The following is a 13,417-nucleotide window of genomic DNA, read 5'->3' as shown; positions in this document are numbered from 1 at the left end:
GGCCCTGGTGTTGAACATGCAGATGAAGAGGTGAGCCTGTAATCAAGGCTTATCTTTCCTCTGGCCGATCAGTGTGATGCAGAGCACTGAGCGCCGAGTTCTGTGACTCGCCGTGAAACTGCACACCGACACACTATTACACTGCCATCTCGCTCATCTTTCCGGGCGTGAGGGCTTGTTAGACGTTTGGGAGATAAAAAATAAAAAAAGTCAAAGAGTGCGATACTTGATCATGGCCCTGGTAGATAAGACCCCCTCGCACTGTCACATGAAATCAGTGGCTGTCTCCTGAAAAACACTCCATCCCGGGGGCCATGGCTCACCACCATCGCATCATCATCTCGCACGGCCCTGCAAAACACTCACCGTTTGCCTCGGTGACAAAGTACCACCACAGACAAATCACATCTCCTATCACCTATTCTGCACAGAACATATCACTAATACAACTTGAAGTTTTTTTTGTTAATTGTACAGTAGTATACTACTGTACAGTGCAACATGGGTTTATTATTCATCACCCAGAACTGTTTTACTAATTTGTCAATCAGTATATTAGCATGTCCCAATTTTAAAACCACTTTCAAACCGGAATCTCTGTCTATATGTTGGGCATGTAATTATAGGCAAGAGTTAAATAAAAATTGCACAATGTGTCGCAACATGAAGAAAACGTTTGAGAGGCACTGGTCTAGGGCTCCCCCGAAATGCGTAACCAGAAATCTGTCATTGGTCGGGTACCCGGTCCACTTGAATAGCTTGATCTTAACTACCGACCCCATTGCAATTCCACTCTTCCCTAAGGGCAGAGTGGGATTCTGGGCTATATTAAAACAATAGGCTATAGGCCTATATTCTTGTTTTCAAACACCATTCTGGGACATGGGCTACTGTCTAATTTTAAGCATCCAATTAATAACCTTTTACATTTCCCCTCCCTTGCTGGTTAATACCAGCCCAGTCAATTAAATAAATGACCTGCAGGTTTCTGCAGAATACCGTACTTTCTTGAAGGTAAAAGGTAACACAATATAGCATCAACGATAAGATAAAGGAACTAACTGCATTATCTTTAACAGGCGACAATGTGGCCTTGTGGATAAGGTAAGTCCACTTGGCACTCAGCATCAAGGGTTGGATTGGGGGTGAATCTGTCTATGTCACATACAGTACTGACGTCATGACTTCAAGCTGCGGCTGCCTCACGCTACAGAAACAGGAGATAGGCTCTGCCTATGGCCCTATATGACTCATCAAGGCTTACTTCCTTATGTATATTATTTCAACATAGAAAACAGCATTTGATTATTATGAGTTTGACTCATAAATAAGCCAAGCTTGGTTCTGCCAACTACACAAAAGGGTGGTATAAGACATTAGTCATGTCAGTGGCTTTATTCTCCAATAATAGAGATATTTGGGAAAATAAGCGCATTGAGGCTGCTAAACATTTTAGGGGGTGTAACTGAACACACCGAAATGAAATCATATTTTCCAGTTTGCACACACTGTAATGTGACAGCCTCAGAGGGACTCGAGTGTGTCTGTTTGATTCATTTTACATCAAAACAAAGTAATTCATAACAGTGACAGCGGAGAGGGGGTCTTGGGGAAGGGTAGCGCAGCTTGAAGTCAGTCTTTCTTAAGGCAGATGTTTCTATGCAATTATATGAATTAACTTGTCAGATGGTTTCTAGGGGACTTTGTTTTCTCATCCAAAAGCTTCTAGGTTCCTGGGGGACTTCGTTTTCTTATCCAACAGCTTCTAGCGCTAGCTGAGCTTCCCTTTTTGTGGGGAAAAATAAATATATAAATAAAATAAAACTACATAACAGGAAAAGCAACTTCAAGGCAGCACCTGTCCATCACAGGTGTGCCGCCATCAAGATGGTCAGCACATCGGTCAACTACCTTGATCGGTCACTCGATCCCGTAGGTTTACACTCTAACATTCAACGAATTAGACCCTTCCTCACCCAGGAGTCAGCCCAGCTCCTTATCCAGACATATCAACTTGATTATTGTTACTCCCTCCTTACTGGGCTACCGCCATGCGCACTTAAGTCTGCCCGCTCTGCCGCAGCTAGCTTGGTCTTTAACCAGTCAAAATGATCACGTCTTCCCCCTTCTCCGCTCCCACCATTGGCTGCACAGAGTACAAAACGCTGATGCTGGCATTCAAAGCAACCAAAGGTATGGTACCCCCATATCTTGCAAGTCTGATCGAACCCTACAAACCCTCCCGCACGCTCAGATCAGCCAAAGCAGGGAAGCTGGAAGTACCTTCACTAAAAACACTGGGACAACGCTCCACACGTCCCAAACCCTTCTCCCTTCTGGCTCCAAAACTATGGAATGCACTTCCCATTGCAATCAGAACTGCAGACTAGAATAGTTCTTTCACATCAGTTCTTTCACATCAGAGCAACAACCCACCTATCTCCCAGTCAGAGTTCAGACTTTTAATGAATGTAGAATGTGCAGAATACAAATATGCAGGATACAAATGTGAGGGACTTCATTTGACTACATTTTTTTTAATTGTTTATTTTAAACCAAAAATACACACTTATGCCAGTGTGCCAGTGATCACCCTCCTTTGTGCCAATGTTGGCACTGGTGCCTAAGGTTGCCTACCCCTGATTATTTTAGATGATGAATTTGGCAAATGATAGGCCTGATGTTTGCCTGGTATCCTAGTTTCTCTGAGACACTAACTAATAATGTAATAATAATAATGTGTATGCAATACTGTATGTTTATCAAAATGATATGAAGCTTAAAAAAAAAGTGGAATCATTAAAGGGAACCGTATAGAATCTGAATCGTTAAAATCCTAAAAGGATCCCAACCCTTTTGGATCAGAGTTAAGATGAACATTCGTTATTTGACTGTGTAACCTACAATAATGTACGACTGTGTCCATGTGCATCTCCACACCCACTGGGAGAATCTCTCAAGCTTCAGGGCACTGGGAGTTCAACGTGATCTTCCAGACGTTTGTGTCCGTTTTCACTTCAGCGGTCACAGATTGGTGGGCGTAAATGGGAGCTCCCTGGGGAACCGTTATATTTGGCGACACGCTGTTTCTTTTTCCGCTTTTGTCGCCGCAGAGAAACAAACATTTGCTTAGGCATCACAAGGATGAGCCTTAGCTGTTGTCACTTGCAATTAGCGCCATGCAGCCTGGAATGCTGTATGGTAAATGGCCAATTGCCCTGTGTTGGACGTCAATAATCACTGTGACTCGGAGGGTGATTGGATACTGTGGTGGTGGTGGACAAATTATTCAATCCCAGTACTTCAAAGCATAGATACTATAATTGATAAAATAGCAATTATAGTGAAAATAGCAGATCTACATTTCCTAAGAAATGTTGTGGAGTCAAAAGTACAATATTTGTCTTTTTGAAAATGTATTACTATTGATGCAAGCATCCACAAATGCAGTAAAGTACAGATAATCAAGCACTAAGCAGTACTCAAGCAAATGTACTTCATTACTGACCACCACTGACAGACATATTCCCTGTGCATCAAGGTCAGCCGATTTGCATTTGCATCTCACGCTCCTCCGGTGCGCTCGCAAAAAATCTTGAAACATGTGCTGCAAGCAAATGGTCGTTTTTTATGTACACAAACCCCCGCGAGGTTCAGTTTCTACTTTCTACACTCCGGAGTTAAACGCTCATCTCTGGAGTCCTGTGTGCATGATGAGGGATAACCTCACATTCTGCCCCATTCAAACAGACACAGCTGTTCATTCCATCCCTCCATATTCCCCTGACAGACAGGTGGAGCAGCGTTTGATCGAGCTTTCATCTTTTATTATGCACAGTAGAAATCCTCTGTGTACATTCCGGGCCCATTTGGTTACATGTGTACACTCTCTTTTTTGTAAATTGTACACTCGATTTTACCGTGTAGGCCATGGGTTCCCACACTTTTCAGCCCACGACCGCAAAATAATGCTGCCATTTACTCGCGACCACAACCTAACCCCGGAGGTAATTTTATGTACATAACTGTGCACGTTTGGTGCGTATTATTCCTAGGGCTAAAGTGGTTTTGTAACAATCATGGTTAAAATGTATTGCAATCATTCTTACATTGTAATTGTGTGATCCCACCGTCAGTGTACCACAACCCCATGTGAGGTCCCAACCCCAACTTTGGGAACCCCTGGTGTAGGCTACCTGTTCCACAGCACAATTTTCAGACATTCTCGATAAATCTAATCAGGCAACGTTGGGCAGTTGGATGAAGTAATTGCACTTGCACATTACAAAACTATATTTACCCCATGTCTCATCAGGCTAATTAATGTTACCAGTTACCACTGCTGAGTCCCATGTAAATGCTAAAAACATTATTGCAAATGTTTTTAATCAGGCGACTGACACAACTTATTAATAACACAGGTTTTAACCGTACTCATTCAGTGATATACCTGGATAACAGTTATGGTCCTAGGACGCCATTGTTGGCTGTACAGGACCACGATTTAGTACCTAGTGTACAGTACAGTATGTACTGCAGTGTACAGTGGGCTTTGTTTTGTTTCGGCTGTCTCAGCAGAGCTTGGTATTTGCCCCTGATACCTAGGCTCCCAATAATACCAATATGTAGTAGTCATAATTTAATCACCAAAACATAATGGAATTGACTAAAAAGTGGGTGTACACGTTATTTTCCAGTAACACTATTTGAAGAACGACTCTGCTGAATTAGCTAAACTTTCACTGCAATGCAACTAAACAAATTTGCAGCACAGCGACAACAACAAAAACCATGATAACCCATTGCACAGCTGCTACTTGTACACAGAAATGTCACTAGTGTGCAGAGCATTTAACGATTTAAATTTCAATGTCTGATTATTGAAGGTGACTGAAAAAAAGCTCAGAATCCACACACACACAATGCTAAAAGTGTGTCACTTTTGCATACTTAAAAACAGTATACACTATACAGTATGCTCCACACTCATGAATGTGTCATTTACCGACACTTTTGAAAGTGCTAAAATGCCCATTTCACAGATACCATATATCACCTATGAGACCGTGGATCAATAATTTGGGACAAAACTTGAATATAGAAAATTAAAGTCCTCTCACCCTCTGCTGATATTAAACCCTATAAGAAACTGCCTTTAGTTGCAACTGTCCTTATACCTCCATTATGTTCAAATAGTTAGTATGTTCTATTAAAGATGAGAGGTTGATCTGAAAGGTTCATCTTTATGATGATGTAAACTATGAGCATGTTACACGATGTTCAAAACAATGCCAGTTTTCAAAAGATAACATTGGATGATGGACACTCTCTGAATGGGTGGGGTTGGAAAGTTTAGTTATTTATAAATCCAGGATGCTTTTTGTTTTTTACTTTCCATAAATATAGGCCAGTGTTGTTGCACTAGGATTTTTATGTATTTTGTATCAAGAGACTGTGTAATTTGCATCCATTTTCCTATGACTGTGAAATGCATACATGCATTCAATTACGAAGATTTATTTTATTTTATTTTATTTTATTTATTTATTTAAGTTGAAATTAGGTTTGTGCCTGACAACGATTATGAAAGAACTGGAACAGGTTGCTTGACAGACGCAATCACTCCCAACACAGAAACACACCCAGCTCCCATGGCTGATCCTCCTAAAAGCAGTCTTAAAATCAATGAGATCAAACAAGTGTTGAGCCCGGGAGCTGCAGCGAATTGCCCAGCTGTCGCCACCATTGCGTGAAATGACATTGCATCAAACATTAAACCTCAACAGAACGGAGCAACACAATTGTGAAAAGTGGTACATGTCTCTCGATCTGTATGAGTTGATAGATCAACTCATCACCTGATGCTACCCCTCCTTAATATCCCCATCTTTAAGCTTTTATCAAACGCAGTCACATGATCCATCCAGTGTATGAGTTTCGAAGAGAATCTGTTTCAATCTCTCTCTCTCTCTCTCTCTCTCTCTCTCTCTCTCTCTCTCTCTCTCTCTGTCTCTCTGTCTCTCTCTCTCTCACTCTCTCTCTCGGTTCAATGTGGGATTTTCCTTGGCCGTATTAAACTGTATTATTACTGTATGCTCTCAGAGCATACAGTAATTTGGCACACATCACAGAGCATTGCTCTGTGATGTGTGCCAAATCATTAGCCTATAGGCTACTTTATGAGGACACAAAACAACCACAGCGATGGAGAAAAGGAGCACGTGCAAATGTATTGAAGACAAAAGCGAAGTTTTGTAGAATAAACACAGAAATATAGGATATAGACTTCAACCAGAGGTCGGTTGGAACAAAAGACAAGCCCTACATTTAGCAAGTCTAGTGTGATACTTGAGATTTATCCTCGTGGCGCGCTGCTGCATGGTTTTATCACGATGTTTTCTAGTAAGAGCCCACACACAACTTTACCCTGCACCGTCGCACCAGCCTTGCGCGTATATTAGTGCACTCACAGCGACATCATGTCAAAAAAACAGAACCAAAAAAGAGATACCACTTAAGATGGACCAAAAGTGTAGTTTGTACTCACGGCAAAGAGGATCGTCTGGGAACGGGATCGTTCCGTAGGATCACTTTATCTCCGCACACACCGGAATGAGGACCCCCGGTCCGGTCGTTCGGTGCCGCGCTTGCTCGCGCTCCGAATAGCGGAATGGAAAGGTATAGTTTACGGGGTTATATCCAGCGAGCCCCGTGCGTCTCAGAACAATATCACTATGTGGTCAAACCGCACAGACTGTGGTCTACACATCCCAGATGAGCGCAGCCAATTGCTGTGCTGTGCGGGTCATTACAAATATTAAAGATATGTTGATGTCCACTTCACTCCTCGGGTTTGTACTTCTTTTTGTTTATATTTTAGAACCCCGATGTGGTTGATATTTCAGTCGTAGGCTATCTTGTTCAAAGCGGTTGGTGAATCTATAAGAGCAGCAGCGATGGCAATGTGGTCCTCGTCTTTCTCCTCTCCTCTCTCCGCCGTGGCTGCCTGGGCTCTGCGGCGCTGCTCAGCATCGCCATCAGCCATGCAGGAGCAGAGGGGAGCCCACAACACGGCGTCTCAACGTCTGGTCCGGGGCCTACAGGGGGTCAGATGGACCCTTAGAGCCAGGTATATAGCTGTACAGGTTCAAGTATGTCCACGCATCATACAGATGTCTGATATTGGTTTTATTTGTATTGCGACTTTCAACTCCTCCAGTGACCAAGACACCGTGAAAACTATAATAAGGAAACAATGACATTTTGTTCAGTTTTTGAGTCCTTACACATGTGCATTCAATTGATCAAAAGTCCATAGTTCTACATTACAGAAATATTGAACAATCCACAACAACACATCACAATGAAATCACAAAGAATATGTACCGTGTGCGCCTTTGAACCATGTGCAGATTGATTAATATCGTCTCTCTCTCTGACGTTCCCAAAACATACAACTTTTCTCCAGGAAGTCCGTTCAACCTCTGACCCTTACTGACAGGTGACGTCATGTGAATGACATGACAACTCTGATCATGTGACTCCCTTCAAAGGGTGTATTTTTACCTTGTAATATAAACCTTTGACATATTTGTTGCCATTCTTAAATTCTATTTATTCATAATGAAATCAACCTTTTTATCCAAGTATGATCATCATAAAAACCATATTTTATATAATTGAAGTTTATACCTGTAACCACTGTCTCTCGTTCAGGGACAGTTACAAGGTATGAGAGTGTAACGGCAACGATATTAATCTATCTTTGGGAACCCCATCTATTGTTAATTTAACTCTGAGCGTAGTAGTGTAGGCAGGCTGTATACAGCTATCATCTGGTTAATTTAGAAGGCTAATCTCTCAGAGTTACAGACCCACAACGGTCCATTTGGACATGTTGAGAAATAGAACAATTTTGAGGTATTTGTACTTTACTTGAGTATTTCCAATTGTCAATACTTTTACTTCTACTCCTGAAAGAAGTAGGTATTGTGGGCTGGACATATGTATATACATATATATTCAGACCGATCAGTATACCGATCAGAGTATAACCAGTTGGGTAGTTAAGAGTTAATATTTTTTGTGGCATCAATGGCATTAAACGATGTGCTGGTGATGATTGACATGGTGATGAATGATGATGATTAGGAATGATGATTTTAAACTATAAGCAGAGGAATGAGAATACACAAGGGAAACAACAGGAGCAAAGTACAACAGGAAGTTAAAACAAATGACAAACTCATAGTTAACTTAATGGCAAACAGGTAAAGGAACAGACAATCTAAAGCAGAATGGGGGAAACTTACTTAATGCATCGTAATGATTGGTCGGGGGGGTAGGACCAAGGGATTTGGGATTTGTTTATAAACATTTTGGTATTTGTTTATAAACATTTGTGATTTGTTTATAAACATTTGTGATTTATTTATAAACATTTTGGGATTTGTTTATAAACATTTGGGATTTGTTTACAAACATTTGGGATTTGTTTATAAACATTTGGGATTTGTAAGTCTCATGGGGGGGGGTAGGACCACTACCAGTTTACCTGTAGTAAGTCTCATGGTCGGGGGGGTAGGACCAAGGGATTTGGGATTTGTTTATAAACATTTTGGTATTTGTTTATAAACATTTGTGATTTGTTTATAAACATTTGTGATTTGTTTATAAACATTTGTGATTTGTTTATAAACATTTTGGGCTCTGTATAATATGTTGCCTAGGGCCTCGAAAGGCCTAGAACCGGCACTGAATGGAACAAAGAACTTTCCACACAAATGTTTGCCCTCTGAGTATTCGGCTGCCTAATTAGGCCCACCCCAGGTGCGCCAATTAGGGAAAATTACTAAACCCCGCCCACTCCTGAGTACACTGGTCTTCTCTACACTTTTCCCTACTCACCGTGTGAGGGCACTTTCTACAACTCCACTGCAGAGCTATTTTGTTTTACTTTTATTCCACCATGCACAACTATTTGAAAACTTTAGCTATACTAGATACTTTGGATATTTTGATTAGAAAACATAGGCCTATATAGGTTACATTAACCACTTCAACCCTATAGATTTTGGCCAACTGAAAACAGCATATCTACAACAAGCTCACAATGCATGAGCAGCTAGTAGATTGGCTATTTTCAAAATATTGTGTACACATTTTGCACTTGAAATGTCCCACGAAATGGGACATTCTGCAATATGAGTACTTTTACTTTTAGTACTATAAGTAGCTTATTTTGATGCCGATAGGCCTACTCGAGTATCCTACATTTTAAATACGGGACTATACTTGTAACGGAGTGCATGGTACACATCTACAGTATTTACTTTTACTTAAGTAAAACATTTGAGTACTTTTTTCCACCACTGCAAAATGTAACCCAAAATGTATAGGCTACTTACTGTCCATTTGCAGCCAGTCTTGAACGCATGGCTACACCATTAAACAATTATTCTACCATTTAACAAACAAATTTAACAATTCTCCTAAGCATTATTGACAAACAGCTCTTTAGTAAACAAAAAATACATTTTCAGGTTGAAATAGTCTACTTCCATCCAATCAGAGCACTCATACGACTAGGACACAGGAAAAACAACAAAAATGTGCAGACAGACCAAACTGGAACACTCAAATTTAAGTTGATATTAATGGATTCATGGATTGGATCGTAACCCGTCTGATTGATTGATTGATTTTCCTGTTCATGGCTGCAGTTACACACTTCAATGAATGACTGAGTCCATGCAGTGTGGTTTCGATTTGTTCATTATATAGGCTACTAGACGTAAACAATGAATTAAGACTTTCTGTTCAGCCTGCATTCACAATACAGGATGTAGTATATTGGCTTCCTCCTTGACTTTTACCGTGTTACGGTAACTGGGCATAAACAGAATACATTTAGAAATAACATCACATTAACTCAAATTTATTTTTAAGCCATATAACAAAAAATACATGACACCAAATAGTTATGTTTCTGTATCATTCAGACTTTTCATAATCAGTTCTGATTGGATATACATTTGCAAGAGGGGCCTATTGAACCAAAAATGGCAAAACATTATGAATATGAATATGAGTGGTATATGAAGGTGTCTGATGTTAATTGTGCATAAAGATGCATCTAAACAACACTCTGCCGAGCGCTCCTTTCTATAGTTCATTGTAATATGATGGAGATCTAGAGATATGGGCTATATCTTGCGCCACCCCTTAACCCTCATCGCTAAACTTATTTGCCATTTTTACTATTTTAAAAAACATTTTAAAATTGTTAAAATAGCTGATCTACAAGCTCACAACATGTAGATGTAGATCGGCTAGTTGAACTATTTTAAAAGGTTATTTAAAAAAAAGTAAAAAATGGCAAATAAGTTTAGGGATAAGGGATAAGGTTGTTGCAAGATGGAGCCCTAATCTCCTTCCCACTTTTAGTTTACAGTTCCAATTACTTTATTAACTCTATTTTGTTCCCTTCAGAATCTCTTTCATATACTGTTGTGTGTTTGCTATTCTCATTTGGTTTTGGTGTCCATTATGAGGGAATATTGGTTTATGATATGGTAAATGCACGCACGCATGCACGCACAAACGCACACACACACACACACACACACACACACACACACACACACACACACACACACGCACACGAACGCACACACACACACACACACACACACACACACACACACACACACACACAGTACACATAACATTTTGTGTGCTGCAGTGTCATGTAACCGTCGCTGTCACGCAGAAACCTTCTGTGTAAAGAATTTTTAAAATGTATTATTCAATAGCCATATTATTTATTCATAGTGAAAATTACAAAAAAACATAAAAAGCTGAAAAATGGAGATACAATTACAAAGCTTCTACTTGACGACAACAAGGATCACTTTAAATGGCAGTTATTATAAACTGAATTTAACCATTCAATCATTACTTTGTCATATATGCACCGCTTTGATTTCTTAACTGAATGGGGCTGGAGGTTATAGATTAGTCCCCTCTGTCGCAAATATCAATTACCAACTCCTATTCCCACCCTCTGCTGCAGTGTTTGAATGGCAACATGGATCTCACAGCCTATCTCTATCCAGCATCATTAATTAAACAGTAACCCACCTCTCAGCTCACCGCTTCCTCTCTCATCGCAACTGATCCGTTACAGGGTCTGCGGCTGCCTGCTCTTATCCCGGTTTAAACACATGCAGTCTTTTATAAAGCGTGCCCTTTTAATTTTCCATTTCTCATATCTTAGGGTCTGGTTGGAATGGAAACTCTCTGTATGGTAAATTAAGGTCTTTGATGGAGAAATCAGAATGGTATGGTTCTGCATTGTGTTTAAAGCCCTTAACCACATGGAATCCTTGATTGATTGATTGATTGATTGATTGATTGATTGAATAATGTATTAACAGTTTGGAGAATTACATTTCAAGTACAACTCAATGTTAACTGTGGACGATACCATAGCATTACACTTGTTTACAATAGGGTCCATGCACCCTTTTCAATTCATCAGAACATTTAGAGACGTACAAATATACACTTCTATATAATCAAAAACAGGAAAATCGTCATAAAAGGAGGTAAACTGGGAAGAAACATAAACAGTGAGGTGAAAAGGGGTGAGGGGGGGATTCAGATTTTACGGGGGGCAGTTTCGAGTTGCAGCCATCCATAGGTGCCCTTTGAGAGCGGTTTTGAAGGAGTCAAGGGATTCACATGTCTTAATGACTGTTGGTAGGGCATTCCACATTTTGGTGGCATAGGGGCGAAATTAATTTAGTCCCTTGTTTGTGCCGAATCTGGGTTGCACATGGTTTGTTGACCTTACTTACTTACTTAATTATGGATACAGTATAATAATGCTCATTTGAGAGGTGTCTAAACATCTTTTTCACTGTCATGGAAAATGTTTTTCATCCACTGAGGGTGAACACATAAGAACATAGTTTAAATGTGACATCCAACAGCTTGTCTCAAAGCTCCAAAGGGCTAAAGAGCCCCTAGCAGGGCAAAAGAGATCCCTGAGGACCAGTCTCAGACCCTTGTTATAATAGCCTAGTTGTGCACTCAGTTGTTCACACAGAGTAGCCACCCTTTAATGATCGTATTCTAGGAATGCTGCTACGCTAACATACACTAAAACATTGGTGGAAAGTAACTACTGTAAGTAAATTTGTATTTTACTTGTACTCCCCTACATATCAAAGGCAAATATTATACATTTACTCCACTACAATTATTTGAAAACATTATAGTTACTAGTTACTTTGTAGATTTTGTTACAAGATTGTTGTAGATTATTATTACAAAACCACTTCAGACCAATATTATATACTTTGACAATTTGAAAATAGCCATTAGCTTTATTAGCTTGAAGATGTACTATTTTCACAGCATTTGTATACATTAAATTAATTTGAAAACTTGTGAAATGGGACCTTCTGCCTGATGAGCAATTTACTTTTGTTAGGTCTAAATAGAACACATATTGGCATTTTAAGTGTGTCTCTCACAATGCAGTGTGACGTCTAAATGATATGAAAATGGTATCAAAACTATTAATATAGATAGGCTTTGATTCATTGTCTCATTCATTGCATTATGTTGATGCCTTATTTGTGGTGAAATACATCACAGTGAAAACTCAAGCTAACAACACATCGAAATGCTGTGTTTTGAGCATGTAGATTTTCCATTTTAGAAAAGCTTTGAAGATTTTTACTTTACTTTTTTGCTTATAATAACATAGGGATGGCAAATTTAAAGGGGCTAATAATCGGGACATATAGAGCGTCGCAGTCCCGCCCCCTCGAGAGACCCGGAAAATAAATCGCCATTCATTTTCCTCATAGGCATTTCTTTATTTAAGTATTTATTTAAAGACGGTTACGCCGTGGACAAAGCCAACTCGGATCGTGACAAATCATGACAATGAACACAATATTTTGGGCCGATCAAAACATTAGAAAGAAGAAAATAAAGGCAGGAGACAACACTATTTGTTTTGTTTTTCTTCTTATAAATTATTTGATCGGCCCAAAACATTGTGTTCATTGTCATGATTTGTCACGATCCGAGTTGGCTTTGTCCACGGCGTAACCGTCTTTAAATAAATACTTAAAGAAATGCCTATGGGAAAAATGCATTGGGATATATTTCCTGGGCCACTCGTTTTTCTGAAAGGGGGAGGGACTGCGACGCTCTATTGGCTGCAAACAGACACCAAAAAGTAGATTATCAGTCGGGATTTAGAGATTACTGTCACTGTCAGTGTAAAACAGTCTTCTGACAGTTCACTACACTGGCAACTTATTTATCTGTCTAAAACCATGAAATCCTGTAGGTCTGGGAATGAACTATTAAATGAAGGGCTTTTGTTTGAACTCTG

The 13,417-nt window shown here is 39.8% G+C and overlaps 1 protein-coding gene across 1 annotated transcript in view; it reads right to left on the bottom strand.

The window, feature by feature from the left end:
• The window catches only part of cntn5 (contactin 5), a 229,839-nt gene extending 222,851 nt beyond the window's left edge, over positions 1 to 6,988 (bottom strand). Inside the window, exon 1 of the mRNA XM_080772412.1 lies at positions 6,548 to 6,988. The gene's annotated coding sequence lies outside the window, so the exon portion shown is untranslated. The remainder of the gene's footprint in view (positions 1 to 6,547) is intronic.
• Between the last annotated feature and the right edge of the window lie 6,429 nt (positions 6,989 to 13,417).

Source organism: Protomyctophum bolini, assembly GCF_963924005.1.
Source record: "Protomyctophum bolini genome assembly, chromosome: 9".
Classification (NCBI taxonomy): Eukaryota; Metazoa; Chordata; class Actinopteri; order Myctophiformes; family Myctophidae; genus Protomyctophum; species Protomyctophum bolini.
Note: the sequence above shows the minus strand (reverse complement) of the source record. Positions and strands in the feature narration are given on the sequence as shown.